Source organism: Elephas maximus, chromosome 25 (genome assembly GCF_024166365.1).
Source record: "Elephas maximus indicus isolate mEleMax1 chromosome 25, mEleMax1 primary haplotype, whole genome shotgun sequence".
Classification (NCBI taxonomy): domain Eukaryota; kingdom Metazoa; phylum Chordata; class Mammalia; order Proboscidea; family Elephantidae; genus Elephas; species Elephas maximus.
Genome location: NC_064843.1, coordinates 55,797,266 through 55,819,443, shown reverse-complemented (window position 1 = coordinate 55,819,443; position 22,178 = coordinate 55,797,266). Strand labels below are relative to the sequence as shown.

Genomic DNA, 22,178 nt, shown 5'->3' with positions numbered 1-22,178 from the left:
TCAGGTGCACACATGCATGCTCCCTATGTAAATAAGCCCATGTGCTTTTTGGTGGGAAGATGTTATGTAAATCAAATAAGAAATAATAAATGGCAATAAGCCACTTTGAAGCAAGCTATAAATAAAATCTGATATTCAGAGAGGATACCCAGGCTTGGTGTCCTATAAAAACAGCAACAGGAGAGGTATACAGCAGAATGATAAAGTCTGTCAGTAAACAAAAAGCTCTTTGTCCCACCCTGGTTAGACAAATGTATTTATCAAACCTATTAGCATTTGAACACGGCCTAAAAAGCTTCCATGCAGTTTAATCTGCATGAAGTCACTTGCTTTTAGCTTAATAGAAATGCAACAGAGATAAAATATAATTAGTTGACAATGGCACGAGGTCAATTTAATGTTTAATTTGGTGGCTATTGTTGAGTAAGTAAATGTCTCCTCAAAAGTAAAGTGCTTGTGCAGTCCCTTTATAGATTTCGGGAGAGCTTCTGGCCATTAAGTGTTTCTTTGAAACATTCAGAGACTAATCTGGTGAGCAGAGAAGAGAGATGGAGTATACATAATAGCTCACAAGTATCTGATATTAAATCAGTGATTCAATTTCAGGTCCTGAAAATAAACACCACCTTAGTTTCTTTATTTTAACAATGTACAAAAAGTTAAAAATTACTCAGGTGACTGGAAAATTGAACAGAACATCAAGGGAGGCATGGAAGGGAATGGGCACAGGGTAGGACAAGAAAGAATCCAAACGGATGTCCTAAACCTAACCCTTCAGCTCTCCCACCATGAGGAGGAGAGACCTACGCTAGCCATGTCCAGTGGTTCCCTGTAAGAGAGCTCTACAGGGGGTAAGGGAGGGCTGGGTCACAATGACTCACCGCGGCCCCCTGATGGAAGCCATGAAATGTAGGTCTCCTAATGCCCAGCACTAGTCTAGGCCCTATTCAGGGTAGACCACCTCCTGGGTAATCACTAGACTTCTGTGGTATAATCACCAAAGATCACTCAGCCCCGTCAGTAGAATGGATTATAGGAGAAATCACCTGGCCTTCAGAACGGAGAGACTGCGGTGGTGCAAATAAATATATTTTCTTTTCCCTATATTCACTTCAGTCTCTGTTGTCCAGACCGGTCTGCATATTGTTAACATTTTCTACAAATGCAAAAACTGTGACCATCAGCTCACTTCCCAGGTGAACTAAAAATGTAGTTAAATGAATGACTAGCTCTGTGTAATACATAACGCATGTCTCCACCTTTCTGATGACATGCTCAGGTCCTGTTGCTAAAGTTCAAAATCCTAATTAACACTGAGTGATAGAAACAAGCCACAAAAGGACACATACTCTATGACACCATTTATATATTTTCAAAACACAAAAATGCAACCGTGTAGGAATTTATTCATAAGTACCGATATACAGAAAGATACATAGGAACATCACACATGAATTTTAAGACAATGATTATTCCTGGGCAGGGGGGTAGAGGGGGAGGTAAAGGGACAGGCAGATAGGGCTTCTACTGAATAGTCAATATTTTATTTATTTAGAAAGAAAAGGGATTTGAGAAAAATCTGACAAACAGCTAATAACTATGAAGTATATGGGTAGGTATGTGGGTATCATATTATTTTCCGTTCTTTTCAGTGTATTAGAAATACTTCATAATTTAACGTCCTGAAGTTTTCTGTGTTCAGCCTTCTGATTTTCCTTTACACTCACCCTACTCTCCAGCTATACTTAGCTACTTATAGTTTCCAAACACCATAATTATTCTCATTTCTATACCTGTGTTTGTTGACTTTTTTCCTAGGGCTCAAATAGATTATTTCTAAAGCCACTAACAGAGATCAGAAATAAAATAAGAAAATTTGGCTCAAAGCAGATTTAAGAACACTAAGCTGAACAGTCTTATTGTTAGCCATTTGTCACTAATTTTGAAGGTCATTTAAAAAAAATCATGTTCCTTGTATGTGAGTATGTGTGTGTGTGTTAGTGGTAATGTTATTCACTGCTCTTAAGTGCACTTGTAAACACCATAAACCCAGTGCTGTCGAGTCGATTCCGACTCATAGCAACCCTATATACAGACCATAAATAGATTTTTAAAATATTTCGAGGGATTGTAATTCACCATTTCTCACATTAGGCTCTGTTACCATGGAAATGGTATAGGTCCAAATTCAGCAGCCTGATTTATTTTCCCAGAAAGTAGATGGACACTGAGGGCGAAGCACTTTTATTTTAAGTTAATGAAGTGGCCCAGTTCCCTGCTGTCACCCTTAGGCATGAAAATATCTTGGAAGCCAGTTGAATCTAAGAATTTACTTTATTCACCAAGTACTTATATATGTATACATGTAAGTATTTTTATATGTGTGTACAAACATATTTTACGGAGTTATTGTTGAACAAGAGCTCATTGAGTTGGCATGCTGTGTGCTTATAAATTCACCCTGGGTGTTGATTACTGCTTGTGACAGGTTGTGTTCTCCAAGATGGCGTGCAAGAAGATTTCCTATCTCACAGGCTCTTCTTACAATTTGACATTTCTGCTTTTCTCATAGAGATGTAGGATCTATATTTCGTCCTCTTAAATCTGGGAGGAGCTGTGAGTATGGTAGAAATGATGATATGTGACTTCTGAGACTACATCATAAAAAGTGGTAAGAGTTTCTGCTTGGTTTTCTGGGATGCTCACTCTTGGTACCCAATGATCATGTCACGAGGAAGCAGACCTCTTGGAGAAATCACGTGTAAATGCCCTGGCCAACAATCCAACGTGAAGTCCGGATATTTGAGTGAGTAGCCTTCATATGATTTCAGTTCCTGGGTTTGAACCACCACAGTTGATGCCACCTGCAACAGAGGTAAGCCATTCCTGCTGAACCCTGTCCAAATTGCAGATTCATAAGCCAAACACAGAAAGAGATAACTAGACTATTTATATTCCTCAATTTCTTCCTAACACCATCTTCCAGACTCTCTTGCTTTTTTCCAGCCGTCTGGTACTTGACTCCTAAAAAGTTCAGACCAAAGGAAACAAGTAGAAACCAATATGGGAGGACAAGAAGAATATCGGAAGTCTAACTGTTACATGGCTGAGAGATTGGAAACCCCACTTGTGCTAAGAAGAGAGGCCCAAATGATCCATTCTAGCCCCAGATGAATTTCATGAGACTCTACATGAGAATACGTCTCTATTGAGGTCCAACAGCATGGTTTCAATTTTTTTTTTTTTTTAGTGTTAGACAATACTATTCTTGAAAGACTGGATCCATGCATTCTTCATTGAATACGAAGTGAGTGCCTTCCATGTGCTGGGCCTTGTTCATGTGCCATTCTCTCATAAGAATACTTGAATCCAGAAAGATTGAGTGATCTGTCCAAGGCCAAATAATTAATTAGTGGCAGAAACTTGGGTGTCTAAACTTCACATCCAGCATTCTTTCTATGATTCCACACAGATGGAGATACACGGGATTGAATTTCTAAGCCTGTCACTAACTCTGTGAGATTGGGCAAGCCATCATCTCTTTGGGTTCCAATTCTCACATCTTTATAAAGAAAAGACTGAACTATATCATCTCTATACTTCCTTCTTTTTCTATAACTCAGTTGTATTCTATTTCTGTACTAGTTTTATGCTGGGTTAAACTTAGTTAAGCTGGAACAACATCCCCCCCCCCAATGATTCTGAGTTAGGGTGGGCCACAGAGAAATTCGTAAGAGATTTGGAAGGTAGAAGGGCCAGCTGTAGCCTTTGAGCTAGGAAGGCGAGTGCAGGGCTCTAGGCTCCAGGAGGGTCATGCTCATTGTTGCTCTTCTGCTGCTCACCAGGGTGAGGGGAAGCAGCGGGGCCCTCAGCTTCTCCAGCTTCTGCTTATTCTCCTGCTTCAGTTTCTCTGAGTCCAGGGCCAGGCACATGTGCAACTCTGCAACAAAAGGCACCAGCTCCTTCTTCAGGCATCACAGCTTTGGGGTTTGCTACACTCAGAGGCAGATGCACGTTTTTCCCTACAGGCTCCAGTTTGCCCTCACAGGTCCCATTTTTTTCCATTTTTCCCTTGCTTCCTCCCACTTTGCATCCAGCTTTTCTCTTGACACTTCGTCTTACTAGTATACAGCTATGCATGTCTTCTCAGATGCAGAGGCAACAGCTTCTCATAGACTTCTTCATCAGCTCCCTTTCATAGGTCCAGGTTGGGGGCTTTTTTCTGCTCAGCCAACAACCCCCTTCTGGATATTTACCTCCCCAGTTTTCACACAACTGTATTAAACATAATCCGTAAAATAAACCCCTTATTTCATATTACTTACAGGGATCTGCTTCCCTAATTAAACCCCAATTGGTGTAATCTTTAGTATAATTTCATTGAATATGATGAAGAGGAACACAATGGTGTGAAAACATATTAACAATGTTCCCTTGTAGAGGTATGCAACCTGTCAAGAGCACTCAAGTATTAGTTATCTCCTTCAAAATTGTATCTTCTAGGTGAACTTTCTAGAATATGCATCCATTCTTTTGTAATTAAAGCAAATCTTATACTTAAAATGACTCTCTCTCTCTCTTTTGGTAAACAAGTTGTCAAGAAACTCAAATGAATCCCAAGTCTAAAGCATAATACAAAGGACAACATTACTATTTTTAGGAACTAATGTCTTGACTGTAAATCTTGGTACACTTTAAACCATAACTTTATGAAAAATTGGGCCATGTTCGTCTTTGTATTTCCAGTCCATTGCCTAGGTCCTGACACATAATAGGAGCTCTGGAAATATTTGCAGAGTAAATGATTAGGCAAAGAGACTTGATAAAAGATAGGTATGGGGCAGATATTTTTCAAGGGTATTTAGTCATAAAATTAATAAATAACTTCGTTAGGAAGCAGACTTTCTTTTATGTTTGCCGTAAGACCTGAGAACAGAATTATAGGAAAGCCTAGATGGTTTTGCAAAAATAGAAAAGTTCCATATAAGGGGCATGAGTCACTTACTGTCAACAGCGTCATCTTATCCAACAATACTATATTGAGTACAATGACTCCTCAGCTCAGTACTGATGTTGTTATATAAGATGTTACTAGTTTCACAATAGCAGTAACAGTGCCCTGGAAACAGGTGTATTAAAAAAGATGAAAGCTTTATAAAGAAACAATATCAAGCATTAACAAGGATGTGGATCAAACAGAACTTTCATATAGTGTTTTTAGAAGTAAAAACTGGTATAACCACTTTGGAAAATTATTTGCAAGTATCTACTAAATTAACTGAATATTTGTATACACTATGACCCAGCAATTTTACTCCGAGGTAGATACTCAAGAGCATGTGCACATATGTTCATCAAAAGACACATACTGGGATGTTCTTAGCAGTGCTATTTATAATATGCCCAAATTGGAAGCTATGTAAATGCCCATAAATGGCAGAATGGATAAATAAACTGTGATATATTCATACAATGGAATACTACACAACAATGGAAATGGAAAATTTACAAGCACACATAACAACAGACATGAATTTCATAAACATAATATTGAGTGAAAGAATCCAGGCAAAAATGAATACACTGGATGATTCCATTTCTAATAAGTTCAAAAACTTTATGGAAGTAGACAAAATCACACACGGCATTTGAAGTTAGTAATTACTCTGGAGAGACAATTGGTGAAAAGGGGTCTAGGGGAGCACTGGGTTGCTGGTTTCTTAATCTAGAAGCTAGTTCCATGAATATATTCAGTTTGTGAAAATTCATTGTTCCGTGTACTTGGGCTTTGTATTCTTTTCTGTGTGTATATTATACTTTAATAAGATTAAAAAAAATTGGAAGCCTTACGTGACAGTTATCTTGGTCAATAATCGAAAATTTATGTTCATTGACTTAGAGGTCAAAAAGTCCTTTAAAAGCTGACCTAATAAAGACAGTCTCTCTATATATTTCCAACTCTACATTACCAACTGTATATGACACCAACCACAGCTCACTCATCGAAGCCTAAAGGAATATTTATAGACGTATTTCTTTCACCAAGATATCCATCTATTCACAGTTGGGGGTTTCATGTTCCATAAATATAATGACTTAAGTTACATTAATCTTTTTCAGTATCATGTCCATTGCCCCTAAAGAAAGCTGCACAGTGAAGCAGGTTTGGCATATCTGCTGCCAACCTCCATTTTTCACAGCTACCAGTCACAGGGCAGCTGACACAGCCAAGATTATCCTGTGTTCAGCGGTACTGGGAGAATGAATGGATTCTGATGAATGTAATTTGCCTCCTCAATGACAAATAGCAAACATGTGGAGAGCTGGTGTGCATGCAAATACTGCTTGAAGTAAGGACTGATGGAGGACAATTCTGTGTAAATATAGCCTGATGGACACTGGGCTGAAGTCCACTCTTCGAGAAAGGTAAACCAAAAGCCTCACCAGTGCAGGCTTTGATATTGGGGTATTTTCATAAAAGAGTGGCTTCTTCTAATAAGTGAATTAAATTTCAGAACTTAAGTATTACATTTGAATAAAGGCAGGTTTTGACAGGGGAGAATGACCAGGACAATGGGAACTGTTTGGTGCTATGAATAAATTAAGGTTAAATAGTATAACAAAGAGATAATAGTATTACCAATAAATTGAAGAACAAGAACAAGAAGTCAGAAAGCCAGAGTCCTATACTCTCCTCTCCCACCGAATGGAGTAAAGGAAAGGAGAGCTTTTGCCCCTTCCCCTAATGTATTAGTCTTTAATTGCTGTGTAACAAGTCACAACAAACTTAGTGGTTTAAGAAAACAAAAATAAATTATTCCAGAGTTTCTGTAGTTCAGAAGTACAGGCACAGTATAGTTGAGTTCTCTGGTAAAAGCCTTAAAAGTTGCAATCAAGGTGTCTGACTGCAGTTCTTATCTGATACTCAGCTCTTCCAAGCACATTCTGGTGGCAGTATTTAGTTCCTTGCTGCTGTAGGAATGAGGTTTCCATTTCCTTGCTGGCTATCAGCTAGAGTTGCTCTCAGCTCTTAGAGGCCTCCTGCATTCTTTACCTGGTGTTCCCCTCCATCTTTAAGATATCAGAGGTATGTCAAAGCCTTGTGCTTTGAATCCCTGACTTCCTTCATCTCTGACTTTTAGACCCAGATTTAAAGGGCATAGTGGTTAAGAGCTCAGCTGCTAACTAAAAGATCAACAATTCGAATCCACCAGCCACTCCTAGGAAACACTATGGGGTAGTTCTGTTCTGTTCTGTCCTGAAGGGTCGCTTTAAGTCAGAATCAACTCAGGGGCAAGGGGTTTGGTTGTTTTTGTTTTCCTTAGTTTTTGTTTCTGTGGTTAGGTCAGGCCTACTTACATAGTCTCCTTACCTTACGGCCAGCTGATTTGGGACCTTAAAATTACATCTGCAAAACCCCTTCAAAGCAGAACCTAGATTAGTGTTTGATTTAATAACTGGGAAAAGGTAAGGAATTTGGGGGGCCAGTTTAGAATTCTGCCTGCAAGAGTTAGCCATAATCATTACATGAAATACTCTGTGTAAACTGCTTGGCAAAGGCCTGACACACAGTGAATGCTCAATTAACATTAGCTATAAAAAAATTTTTTTTTTTTTAATCTGTACCTTTAAGGTATTATTTCTAAGGTGCCTGAAACACCTAGCGCAGTGCCTGGCATGTTGAACATGCTTAATCAGTGTTCACTTGGTAAATCCTCTCTTTCTACCCTGATCTATTAAGCCAGGTCAAGGAGAGGCCCAAACCAGTTAGAAAACATCAGGGACACTTTCTCTCATTCTCTGAAGGTCACTTTCCAGTTTCAGTTTTGCTAAGCAATTCTATCTTAAAGGAAACACATATAAAAATGGCCCATATGGTATATTTAGGCAGGTCTTCTTTCTTGCCTGCAGTCCCTTGGTGGTGCAAACAATTAACATACTCAGCTCTAACCAAAAATTTGGGGGTTCAAGCCCACCAGAGGAATCTTAGAAGAAAGGTATGGCAATCTACTTCCAAAAAATCATCCATTGAAAACTCTGTGGAGCACAGTTCTACCCTGACATACATGAGATCACCATAAGTTGGAGTCGACTCGATGAAAACTGTCTTTTTGGGGAGGAGAGGAGGATTCTTATCTTATCAGTTAATGAGAGAAAGGAAGACAGAGGAAGATCACAGCTGCACAGCAGTACTGATGGAAACGATTTCACAAGACCTTACAGACGTCTCTGTTCTGATATTTTATTATTCTTGTCAAATGTCTCTGAATATCATTAAGTATGTGCATACTTGTGAACTCCACTACAGAGGCTAGTATTCAATCCCCAAATTACAGAATGGGAAATTTTTTTTTCTTGCCACACTTCCAGAGATGTTTGGATGAGTTAGAGGACATTTATAACCCATAAACACTTAAAGGGCACTTTTGCATTTTGAAATTGCTTCAGCATGCATAAAAAACATTCTTTATTTTGGGGAGCTTTTTGCAGACCCAGTTCATCTGTCATTACTCCATGGCAGTACGATTCAGAGTCTTCTTGTTTTGTTTTGATAGATTGCTCTTTTTGACTTTTATCCAGCTCTCTAAGAAAAAATGGCCATGTATCTGCAGAGCTGAGTTATTTTGGTTTTGAGCTAGAGGCTCTTTCATACAAGTTAATTTCCAAGCCTGCCTCATATCGATCAAAATGGACACCCTCACAAATTATACATCTGTCGTGGTCCTTGAAGCTGTTCCATATGCTTAGTAAACACAAGGGCTTAGTGCCTGCACTTTTCAGTTCTAGAATGGCAAACATATCCTCCCTTGTAACTAAAGAAGTGTTCCTGGGAGATACTGGAAGGAAATTCCAATCAAAGATAAAGGACTTGTGCTATTGTGTTCCTTTTTAATGATTGGAGAGGATGCTGTGGTGTGCCTCTCCTCTCTGACCCCTCCCTTCAGGACCTTTAGTTTCTGGAGATGCTGGCAGCTGACAGCTTTGAGAAGTCCTTCTTAGAGACTGATGAAAAGAGCTATCTCACCCAAGTTGACACTCTTCCCGAAGTCAGCCTGCAACCAATGACTGAGTGATGATGCAGAAGTCCACAGGTCCAGCCCCATTCTCTCAATATGATGCACCTCTGAAGGGCCATTTCAACTTCAGGGCTCCTTGTGGAATCAGCCTAAGTCTTTGCTGTGACTGTATCACAGTTCAACTTCTCCTTCTTCCCAATCCTGCTTTCCTCATCCAATCCCCTGCTACCCTAAAAACCAAACCAAACCCACTGCCGAGGAGTCTATTCCTACTCATAGCAAGCATATACGACAGAGTAGAACTGCCCCCACAGAGTTTCCAAGGCTGTAAATCTTTGCAGAAGCAGATCAACACATCTTTCTCCACTCCATGGAAGAAACTTGTATTGGATTAGGACCCAACCTACTCCAATATGAACTTGTATTAACTGCTAACATCTCATATTAACTGCTAACATCTTCAAAGAGCCTATTTCCAAATGAGGTCACTGACATTAACAGGCACTGTCATGGATTGAATTGTGTACCCCAAAAATATCTGCCAACTTGGCTAGGTCATGATACCTTTATATGGCTGCCTACCATTTTATCTTCTGACGTGATTCCTCTATGTTGTAAATCCTATCACTATGATGTAATAAAATGGATTAGTGGCAGTTATATTCATGAGGTCTACAATATTAGATAGTGTTTTTTTTTTTTTTTTTTAAGCCAATCTCTTTTGAGATATAAAAGAAAGAAGTGAGCAGAGAGACATGGGGACCTCATGCCACCAAGAAAGCAGTGCTGGGTGCAGAGCATGTCCTTTGGACCTGAGGTTACTGTGCTGAGATGTTCCCAGACTAAGGAAAGACTGATAACAAAGACCTTCCTCCAGAGCCGACAGAGAGAAAAAACCTTCCCCTGGAGCCAGCACACTGAATTTGGACTTCTAGCCTACTGGACGGTGAGAGAATAAATTTATCTTTGTTAAAGCCATCCACTTGTGGTATTTCTGTTATAACAGCACTAGGTGACTAAGACAGGTACTAAAACCCCAAAAACCAAACCTGTTGCCGTTGAGTCGATTCTGACACATATTGACTCTACAGGACAGAGTAGAACTGCCCCATAGGGTTTCCAAGGAGTGCCTGATGGATTCAAACTGTCAAGCTTTTGGTTAGCAGCTGTAGCTTTTAACCACTGCCACCAGGGTTTCCAAACAGGTACTAGGGGTTAAGATTTCAATTCACCTTTTTTGGAGGCAAAGGTTAATCCATAACAGATGAGAAAATTAATCCATGGGCAAGTGTGTAAAAACAACCATCAAAAGTTAGGGTAAGTGTATCTTAACATGGCTGAAACTGTCCAGAGCTGAGACACATGTCTACAGGTGTATTTATTTGTCCTAATCCCAGGGGCATCATTCTGGGTAAGAGTAATGGATTTCCTTTTGTGTAAGAGATGAATTACTTAAATGTGTTTTAATAAATCCCTAAGAGGGCTTGTAAGTCCACAAGGTCTAGAGGTGACTGGCATTGAGGTGCCCTGTTCATATTCCCCTCAGCTCTTGGTAGTTTTGTGTAAGTCAGACAACAGTCAGGCATTTGCCTTTCTTTGTCTGAGGATTTTCTTAGTGTTAGGAGTCTCTGACCAAACATCTAACAGTCTGTGAGTTTGGAGAATGAATGCCTCTGACCCAGCAGACCTCAACCAATGACTAGGAGAAGCTGATGTTTAAATATCTCACTTCTATCATCCCTGGGAGGGAAAACACAGAGTTCCCCAGGGGGATAAACTTGTGGCTACCCAGAGTGAGGTAACACACTCGATTGCATACTCTGTGTTGCCATCTTCACTTTCCCAGTCCCCTACTTCTACCCCCAAATAAACTGCTTGCACTCTTATCTGCTTTTGGAGGAACCTCAACCAAAAATTAAGAAGAAAGGTGATCAAATACAAACTTAATTTCTCAGCATTCAGCCAATCTGGGCTAATTTAAGATAAACGAGCTTCTAACTTTGTGAAGGGTACAGGCTTTCTTCTTAAATTTTGCTATCACTGGCATGGTGTCCAGAAACCCCAGTGGCATAGTGGTTAAGAGCTATGGTTGCTAACCAAAAAGTCAGCAGTTTGAATCCACCAGGTAGTCCGTGGAAACTCTATGGGGCAGTTCTACTCTATCCTATAGGATAGCTATGAATTGGAATCGACTCGACGGCAGTATGTTTGATTTGGTTTGGTTTTTGGCATGGGGCCCTCAGTAGTCCTAAACTGAGACGACTTTGCCAAGATTAGGTCTTTTCACTCAAAGTTCCCCTTTACAATCCACATGAAATTACCCTTTCAATGATGGAGCTATTGTTTATCAAGACACCCATGCAGTGCTTGTGCCAACTGAACTGCAACCCTCTGCTGTGTATTTTATACTCTGCCTTCTGTGAACGCTCTGTTTGCTTTTTCTTTTCTTTGATTAAGAACATCTGCAGAGGTGGTTCTGATACAAAAGTTAGTAATTGCTCTTTTTTTTTTTTGTCACAGTAATGAAAAATTTGAGGAGGAATTGTCATTCATTGCTGCTCATGCGGTTACCCATGGAGGATAGTGCTTTATAAAGCCAACAAATCATGACCTTAAAAAAAAACAAAAAAACCATCATTGGAAGAAATAAAAAACCTCTCCTCAAAACGTGAATGCTATGCCAAGTCATAAGAAGGCTTTGAAGCCTAGTCACCGTATTCAAAGGAATGGGAGCCTAGCATAGGACTTTGCAAACTGCCCTGTGTCTTCTCATTTTCTCAACGTTAACATCAGCATCTGACACTCATGCAGATGCCATTTACAGTTCAAAGGAATCTCATTAACATATCTTCTGAAAGAGCATTTCATGAAGACAAAAGCTGTTTTTCTCTGGCTGGTGTCCCTCCTACTCCTGCAAGAAAGAATCTTTTTGTTCTAAAGGCAAACCCCAAAAGAACAATCCCCCTTGAGTAATTTTCCATGGGTTCATGTCTCATACAATATAAAGTAACAGACCAAAATGGTTCTATCAGTGATATCCCCTGAGACTGGGAGATAGCAGTGGTGTGCGTGTGTGTGTGTGTGTGTGTGTAGTGTGATGGGGTATGGACAAAAGAAGGGAAGAAAAGGAGCGTTTCATCTGTGTCTTTTTTCCTCTTGTGCTTTTATCATCCTCTATCTCCTCCAGCAACCACTATCTGTTCTAAACTGTTGATTCTTTATCTACTTGTGGTTAAAAAAAAAATTAACTCTTTCTTTAAATGCCAGAAAGAGAAACATGTCCCTAATGAGATTTTAATTCCCTGGGGGAGACACTGTCTTTTACTTTAGTTCTCCTTCCACTTAGCAATTGATATAACTGACTGGAGAGTATAGAGAAAAGGCCCAGTTTTCCTGCTCCATTGGACAGACAGGCTCTGAATGACAAATTCCACAACTCCCTAGCATATTCTCAGGGATCCCAAAAAGAAAAAGCATTTGAGAAAGAAGATAGAAATGCTGGTTCCTGGCTCTCTCTTTGGAGGAAATACCTTTAATTCTCTGCCTTCCGATACTCTGGGATATGTCCATTCTCTTCTGTATCTTTCTAAATCCACATTGCCCTCACCCTGTTAGGTTTAAACACTGCTGGTCTCTACTTCGTATTTTGAAAAATGAACTCACAACTTCAATAATCTTATCAGTTAAGTGCTTTTCAAATGTTTACCACAGAACACTCCCGAGGGCTGGTAAATCTCCTTCAGGGACTAGGGATGGTGCCCAAAATTCTATTTAAATGTCCACGCTTGCATGTATATAAAAGCAATGTTTCTTCTCCAAATCTTTATTGATCCACTATGAAGATGGACTCTGCTTGTACAGTATCTTCAAGTCTATATCCTTCATGAGTGCTGGAATCCCATCCCAGTCAGAAAACCAAGAATAATTACATAGAATCATATGCTGGTATATTGGTACATTTGTATGATACAGGATAGAGATAGAGAGTTAAAAGTAATCAAAACTCAATGAAATTTGAACATAAAATTTATTATGAGAAGTTATTCTAGATGAATATAAATCCAAAACCCGTTCCTGTCAAGTTGATTCCAACTCATAGTGACCCTATAGGACAGAGTAGAACTGCCCCATACGGTTTCCAAGGAGCAGCTGGTGGATTTGAACTGCTGACCTTTTGGGTAACAGCAGTATCACTTAACCACTGTGCCATCAGGAGTCCATAAAAAGAAGAGGAGGAAAAAATACAGAAGATCAACCATTGGTTAATCTTAACATGATTGATTTTACTGAGATCGAACTGATAGCAGGTCACCAGACGGTCTCTGCCCCTCTACCCAACCATATCTTTTGAAATTCAAATTTAGTGAGCTTGACTTCAAACAGGAAAGAAAGAATTAGCAATTTTGGGTGAAAGAAAAGCTGTTGGTGGATTAATTTTGGTCAGAAATTTCTTTAAAGTGAGTATTTGGTTTCGTGAGTGACAAAACCTCCAAAATTGAAGCAAGCTATCTGATATAAATTTCCCTCTTGACAATGGATAGGTAGATCTCGATACATACAGATATTTTTCACATACTACAATCTGAAGGTATAATTCAGTGCTCCAAACTCTACACCTTAAATCCAAATCCATTATGAATATAAAAATCTTCTCAGGGGAAGGGAAGGGAAAAGAAAGGAACTAACAGTTATAGTCTATTCTAGACTCTGACATATATATTTTCATATGTATCATATCATCCTGAACATCATCCTGTGAAATAAGTATTATTAACTCAGTTTTTTAGTAGGAGTCTTTTTTTTTTCCTTCTGAAGCAAAAACAATTAAAACAATAACACAAAAAGAGTAATCAACCAAACAAAATAAATAAATAAATAAAGGGAAAGGAAGACAAGATTAAAAAAGGAAGACAAGATTAGATTATAGAAATGTCAACTTCATGTTATTCTTTTTTTTTTTTTTTTTGGCTGGGACATAGGGAAAAAAAGAACAGTAACAAGAACCCACTAAAATTATTTGTAATAGATGGTACTAGAATGTCAGCTTTCTGAAAATAGCAAGCAGATGTCCCACCCAGTATCCTGAGTCTGGTTATATAACATCTACCACTGTAATCCCTTAAGAATCTATTTTCTGTTGTTCAGACTGGATTCTGCTCCAGCATCTGGGATGCTAAATACTGCAGCGGCTGTTTCCTGATTTTCACTGATATTTCCAACGCCAGTTACAGGTCAAAATTTAAGGGGAGTCAAAATAAAGAAACTTTGCATTTTCATCAGGAAACTGATGCTTTATTTGAGTCTGTGCTGTTTCAAATGCTGTTCCAACCGACCATCCTTCAGCAGCATAGGAAGTGCCCAAATTAGAAAGATGTGCAAGTGTGATGGGCATATTGGCACAATTTAGAATAACTACTCCATTGCTTAGAGAGACACATTTCTAAAATAACTCTGGCGGAAGTCCATACTAAACTTTCCACCTGAAGTATGTGTTTGTTCTACTCACTAACTAGATGACTTGTTTATTAAAAATGAACAAATTTGCTATGATATAATTTTGGTTGAGGAGGGGAAACCAAAATTTAATTATGTGAATAGATATAAAAAGTATTTAGGAAGACCCATTGATGATGTGGTCATTGAAAACCTTTAAACAGGATTCTACTTTGCTATTTAATTTAACTTCTGAGTTGTAAAATATGTACACATATTCTGAAGAACAAATTATTTAATGTGCACCTAATTTCCAAGTTAAATCTTTGGGAAATTGGATATGGAGAAGCCATACATTTTTCAACGATACTGAAGTCTGTGTTTAGAATATACCTCATTTATAGAGAATTATGCTGGGTTTTTGCTTGAAGCCTAGGGTCCCACTGCTATTGTAGTGATTTACCATTTGGTCCAATCATTGCATCAGTCTATGTGTTTTCTATCTCTGTCAGAAACTCTGATCTTTAGCTCTCCTTCTCCTTAACCACTGAGTGTGAAATGGATAATAGGGCCTCTCTAGGCTGCACACATCATGGACTTATACAACACTTGCTGTAGTGTTGTTGATTCTGCTTGGTGGCAGGAAGACCATTCTTGCCCTTTGGCACCCAACCTGGAATTTACTTTGTTCTGCCAAAGTGGACTAAAACCATTGCCATCCAGAGGGAAAATGCCAAAAGAAAGGTCAGGGTGCTCAGAGTAGAGAAAACCACTACTGCATCAAATTAACAAATTTGTATAAGTGCCTCTATTTTGCAGAATATGCTGGGGCAGGGGGCACACTAATGTAGAAATCAACTGAAAAAGGTTGATCAAAGCAAACTCACAAAGGTCTGTGACATCCCAGGCAGTCTAGAGTGGAACAAAATCAGTGAGGGAGTCTATGAGATTACCTCATGATGGTTACTGTCAAGTAGTCTAGAATGCTGAGAATTCTTAATGGAGATCCTCCCACACTCAGAGACATTAATGATAACCCAAGGAAATTTGGTCAATTGCAAAGTTTCCTTAAATATGCATCTTTTATGTTAAAACAACATTCAATATTTTAATTCTACTCTATTATGTTGTCTTGGTTATCTAGTGCTGCTGTAACAGAAATACCACAAGTGGATGGCTTCAACAAAAAGAAATCCATTCTCTCATAGTCTAGGAGGCTAGAAGTCTGAATTCAGGGTGCCACCTGCAGGAGAAGGGCTTCTTCTCTCTGGGGGAATGTCCTTGCTATCAATCCCCCCCAGTCGAGGAGCTTCTCAGCGAAGGACCCTGGGTCCAAAGGATGCACTACTTTTCTGACTCTTGTTTCTTGGTGGTATGAGGTCCATGTGTCTCTTTGGTGGCTTCTCTTTTATATCTCAAAAGAGACTGGCTTCAGACACAATCTAATCTTGTAGATTGAGTCCTGCCTCATTAACATAACTATCACTAATCTTATTAACATCACAGAGATAGGATTTACAACACATAGGAAAATCAGATGACAAATGGGGGACAATCACACAACACTTGGAATCATGACCCAGTCAAATTGATACACATGTTCTTGGGGGCACAATTCAATCCATGACATTCCACTCTTTGGCCCCCAAAAAGTCATGTCCTTGTCACATGTAAGGTATGTTCTCCCCATCATAGCATAGTAAAAGTCTTAATTCAAGTCCAAATCCAAATTCCAAAAATTCTTCATCATCTTTGAAATCTCGAACACAAGTTATCTGCTTCCAAAATACAGTGGTGAAACAGGCACCAACTAGACATTTCCATTACAAATGGGAGGAATTGGAGAGAAAGAAGGCATAACAGGCACCAAGCAAGTCAACAGAACACGTTACATTAGACCTCAAGACTTGAAAATAATTCTCTGTTCTCTGAGGACATTTATACAATGGCCCTCCCCTCCAGACTCTAGGTATTGGTCATGCTCTCTAGATTCTGAGTGGAGGTCTCTCGGCTTCAGCTCTGTCTTCCAGGCCCAGTGGAACAGCAACTCTATTCCTCTGGACTGGGCAGCCCCATTCTCCTACCCTATCTGAGTGGCAACTCCACCCTTTGAGATCCCTGAAGTTGTAGCTATACCCTCTGAGACTGAGGCAGCTCTGCTTCCTGTGCTCCTTCTCTCTTTATCTTCTGCTTTCTTGTTCTTTGGCCTCTCAGCCCCTCAGGCATTGTTGTCCAGGCCTGCCCTGATGGGGCAACTGTTCCAAAGCTCTGTAGCTCCAGTGATAAACGCCTGGAGGCACCCCACTCTGCCAGTAAACTTTAGGTGGAAGGCTCTCAGCTCTCTTGCTTCGTGGGCCAGCAAGCCTATCTTCACCAGTAAGTACTTGGAGGCACCCCACTCCACCAGGAAGCCTGCACAAAGGCACTCAGCTCTCTCGCTCCATGGGTCAGCTCCAGCACTGTCTGGTGTTGGTCTCTTGTTTCTTCTGCTGCTGTTGCTTCTCTGCTGCTGCTTCTTACCATCTGTGCGGTCTCTAGTGTAACAGGTCTCCTCATTTCCTTCTGATTTCTCACTAGAATTGTCTTTGACGTTCATAATTCCACCAACAGTCAAGGCAATCTAGGCTTTTACCGTTAGGCATTTTAAAATTCTTTCAGCCTCTACCCGTTCAGAGTTTCAAAACCACTTCCACATTTTAGCTATCTGCTAGAGCAGCACCTCACTTACTCAGTGCAGTATTCTCCTGACTCTTGTTTCTTGGTGGTATGAGGTCCCTATGTCTCTCTGCTTGCTTCTCTCTTTTATATCTCAAAAGAGATTGGTTTAAGACATGCTCTACTCTTGTAGATTGAGTCTTGCCTCATTAACATAACTGCTGCTATTCCCATCTCATTGAAATCATAGAGAAAGGATTTACAATACATAGGAAAATCACATCAGATGAAAAATGGTAGACAATTGCACAATACTGGGAATCATGGCCTAGCCAAATTGATATACATATTCTGGGGGGACACGGTTCAACCTATAACACACATATTCATGCTTATTTTAGTATTAAAAAAAAAAAAATTCTTTCCCTAAGTGTGTGTGTGTAAAACTGAGCCTCCAGGAAGAGATGGCATATACATCCTGTGGCTTCAGGTGTCCCCAGTCCACATGACAAGCCTCAGTTTTAGAAGGGCAGTTACCCTATGTGGTATTATAAGACACATGCTCTATTCCTGGGCTTGTGGTAGAGTGGGTAAGAGTAAAGTAAATTTGTACTATCCAGATTTTGAGTGTCACCTGGGCTGATATTGCTTGGTTTTTCATTTCCACTGAATTGTTTTACTCCTCCAAATTCAGTATTTTCATGTGTAAATAAGGCTAATAAAGACCTATATCATAGGGTTGCCTAGAATATTCAATGGGGTGATGTGTGTGAAGTGATTATCACACAGTAAATATTGAATAAATGCCACTCTTTACAGGGGGCAGTGGTGGTTCAGTGGTAGAATTCTTGCCTTCCATGTGGGATACCTGGGTTTGATTCCCGGCCGGTGCACTTCAAGTGCAGCCACCACCCATCCGTCAGTAAAGGTTAGCATGCTGCTATGCTGGACAGGTTTCTGCAGAACTACCCGATTAAGACAGACTAGGAAGAAAGGTATGGTCATTTGCTTCTGAAAATCAGCCAATGAAAACCCTACAGATCTCAATGGTCTGATCAGCAAGACTGGACCATGTTTCATTCTGTTGTGAGTAAGGTAACCAAGAACTGGAAGGATAACATGATGGCAGCTAACAACCACGTCACTCTTAACAAGGTTTGATTTGTTCTGCCTGCAAACTCATTACTGAACACTTTCAGAGTATTCAGTGAGTACTGAAGTTGAAGGCAGAAATAAAATTTTGTGAATTCCTAACACACTGATCTAATGCACTTCCATTCACAATGCTCTCCTCTCCTCTGTATGTCTATTATGGGCTATTGCTACAAGCAAGATTAGTTCTTGTTATGCTAAATTAGGAGCCCAGGTGGCACAAATAGTTTGTGATTGGCTGCTAACCTAGTTGGTTCAAACCCACCCAACAGCTCCATGCAAGTAAAGGCGATTTGCTTCTGCAAAGATTACAGCCAAGAAAACCCTATGGAACAGTTCTACTGCATTATACACGGGGCTGTCACGAGTCAGGGCCAAATCAACAGCAGCTAACAACAACATGTTACCTTACAGAGCTTAGCTCCTCAGCCAAGGAGTAAGCCCTGTAGAGAGAGGTACTACACCTTGTACATCTTCATATCTCCAAAATCCTTAATTCTCAAACTTTAGTGGGCATGAAACTTCTAGGGGTGCTTAGTTAAAATGCTGATTCCTGATTCCCACCACTCCCACCCCCCACCTCTCAGTTATTCTGATTTGCAGGTTTGGAGTGGTGGGTAGGGATCAGAATTTTTAATAAGCCTCCCCACATTCGGTTGTCTCTATGCAAGCAGTCAGTGGTTCATACTCTGACAAAAGCTGGGTGATGTACTCTTGTACTGTACTTTTGCAGAATAGGCGTTCGGTATATGTAGGGTTAGGAAACCTTGGTGGCATAGTGGTTAAGAGCTTGGCTACTAACCAAAAGGTCAGCAGTTCGAATCCACCAGGCACTCCTTGGAACCTCTATGGGATGGTTCTACCCTGTCACATAGGGTCGCTGTGGGTTGGAATTGACTCCTGGCAATGGGTTTGGTTTGGTTTTTTTATATGTAGGGTTGAAGCCCTGGTGGGTAAGTGGTTAAGAACTCGGCTGCTAACCAAGAGGTTGGCAGCTTGAATCCACCAGCCACTCCTTGGAAATCCTATGGGGCAGTTCTACTCTGTCCTATGGGGTTGCTATGAGTCAGAATCGACTCAATGGCAATGGGTTCATTTTTTGTTTATTTGTTTTATATATAGTGTTGTTCACTGCCAAAACACACTGTAATTAGAACTGCTTATTTACCTACTTCTCAGGGTACCTGAGTCTCTCCAATTTCAAGCCCCTGTATTAGTTTCTTAAAGCTGCTGCGACAAAGTACACAAACTGAGTGACTTAAAACAAGAGAAATGTATTCTCTTGCAATTTTAGAGGCCAGGAGCCCTTCTGGTGTTTTCCGGAAATCCTTGGCATTCCTTGGCTGGTAGACACATCACTTCAATGTCTGCTTCCATTGTCACATGGCTGTCTTTCTTCTGTGAGTGTCTATGTCTCACGTGGCCTTCTTATAAAGACACCAGTCCTTGAATTGTGGGCGTAACCTACTCCACTATGACCTTATCTTGTTAATTAATTACATCTGCAAAGACATTATTTCCAAATAAGGGCACAGTATGAGGTTTCAGATGTACATAAATTTTGAGGAGACACTATTCAACCCAACACACCTGAATTTTGACTTTGACAACAGTCATTTTATTAGCTAATTAGACTGTACTGTAAATGAGTACCACTAAGTGTGATGCTTTTTACTGATATCTCTGAGTAACTATCAGAAAAATATTTAATGATATTTTCATAAAATGATCTCCTTGCAACATATCGTTATGTTTCCTATGACAATATTTTATTCCTTGTCATAATATTTCTGATAATAAAATCTGCTGCTGGCATGTGCCCTTGTTCTTTAATGAGTTATTTTGTATGGCGTTGTAGTTGTTCTTATTCTTTTACATAGCACTGTGTGTCAGATATGGAGCTGGCATTCAATAAGAATTGAGTTGAATGTAAACAACAGTAGGGGTTGTGGAGGACACAGGATGCGTAAGACAGAAATTTTCCTTTTTTCAAGGAGATTTTCCTAGACAGAGAAGATAAGCCCTGACATCATACCAAGAGGGCAGTACAGGCTCTGAGCTTGGTTACAAATCCTACCATCACCGCTTACAAGCTGCAAAACATTGGGCAAGTTACTTAACCCACTAAATCTCATTTTTCCTGTTCATAATAGGGAGATTATACTTCACCTACCTCGTAATGCTGCTGTGAGAACTAAATATGTTAATAATCTATGTGAGTGTTGTGCACACAGCAAGCGCTCAATAACTACTAGCAATAGACGAGACCAAGAGGAGGGAGGAATGTCCGATAAAAAAACTCACGTGCTTAACCTGTTTCCCCACTGGATTATCAACTTTCTAACTGCAGAGGCCACATAATTATACTGTCCTAGCAACTCTCATGACTTGTGGCAGATCTGCTCCTCACAGGGGATTTGTATAATGTTACCAAGTTCAGTCCTGGTCGATTGAGTTATTGAGCGATCCTGTCAGTCTCTTTGCCAGGAACACTAGCAAATTTCTACATGCTCTAGGTTTCTGCTCCTACACAGTTTTCTCTTTAAGTAATGCAAATTTTTTGCCACTCAGATATCTGCAGGCAGATGGCAGGGGGTAGTTATTTGACAGTTGGACAGAGGGAATGCCCAAGGCAAGTGGAGTGTGAGGGCTGCATCCGAGATTATGCAGATAGGCTGGAGCGGGAATGGGTGAACTGAGAAAGAGCATGCTTCCGACTTTGTTGTTATTAGCTAGCTGCCTTCGAGTCTGCTCCCAACTCATGGCGACCCACACACAACAGAGTCAAGCGCTATCTAGTGCTGCACCATCCCCTTGATCAGCTGGTGCAGGTCTAACTGCTGTGATCCATAAGGTTTCCATTGGTTGATTTTCAGAAGTAGATCACTAGGCCTTTCTTCCTAGCCTGTCTTAGTCTGAAAGCTTTGCTGAAACTTGTTCAGCATTATAGCGACATGCAAGTATCCACTGACAGAAGGGTGGTGGCCATGGGCAGATTAGCCAATCGACAAGGTAAGCACGGGGCTTACCTTCCTTACCAGATCATCTGTAGTGAATAATTCCACATTTTTTCTCCACATCAAAGATTCTGCTTCTAGGTATGGCTAGCATCTGTCTCTCTCCCAACTCTAAAGCAGCTTCTTATTGAATCAAAGCCTCTTTTCAAATTTACAATCCCTGATAGGGACGGATGAGCCAGTGAACAAGGTAAGCACAAGTAAACCGGTGCTTACCTTGCGTATTGGATAATCCGCCCCTTCTGGTGGCTGCGCGTGAGGTGCATTGGCTAGGAATCACACCTGGATCTCCCACATAAAAGGTGAGAATTCTACCAGTGAACCACCAATACCACGAAGCCACAATCATAACTGATGTCCAATTTGTATAGGCTACCACATGCTTCGCCATAAAAACCCAGGGATGTCAGGGAGCAAAGCAAATTGCAGACGCTAATTACATATCTTTGGTTTTCCTGTAGTGGCTGGATTTCCCTCTCAGTTGCAACTTTATGATCATGCACATAATGCCTTGTTATTTTTGCTTTGACGTAATAATTATGCTGTTGATTTTTTAAATGTGCCCATGATAGAAATTCTATGCATATGCCAAGGAAAATTCTACCATGACTTTTACATTTGTACTTCAAAAATTATCCTAAATGTCCATCTGGAGCTTGAAGTTAATGGATTTTCAGCTGGTTGATTTGGTCCACAACAAAGAAATACTTCCTGCATAAATTCAGTATCAGTTATTATGAACAGGCCTATTTATTTAGCAGAAGTCACTTTATTATACTGTTTCAAAAGGAAAAGCACTGGAGGGGAAACACCACATAAAATCAACATAACTGTGCCAACACATGAACATGATTTGGTATAAACTGTCAGGATGAAAACTGTTACTCTGCTCATACTCGGGAGC

The 22,178-nt window shown here is 40.1% G+C and overlaps 1 protein-coding gene across 3 annotated transcripts in view; it reads right to left on the bottom strand.

Annotated features, from left to right (window-relative positions):
• The window catches only part of MACROD2 (mono-ADP ribosylhydrolase 2), a 2,492,337-nt gene that overhangs the window by 297,385 nt on the left and 2,172,774 nt on the right, over window positions 1–22,178 (bottom strand). The window lies entirely within an intron of this gene.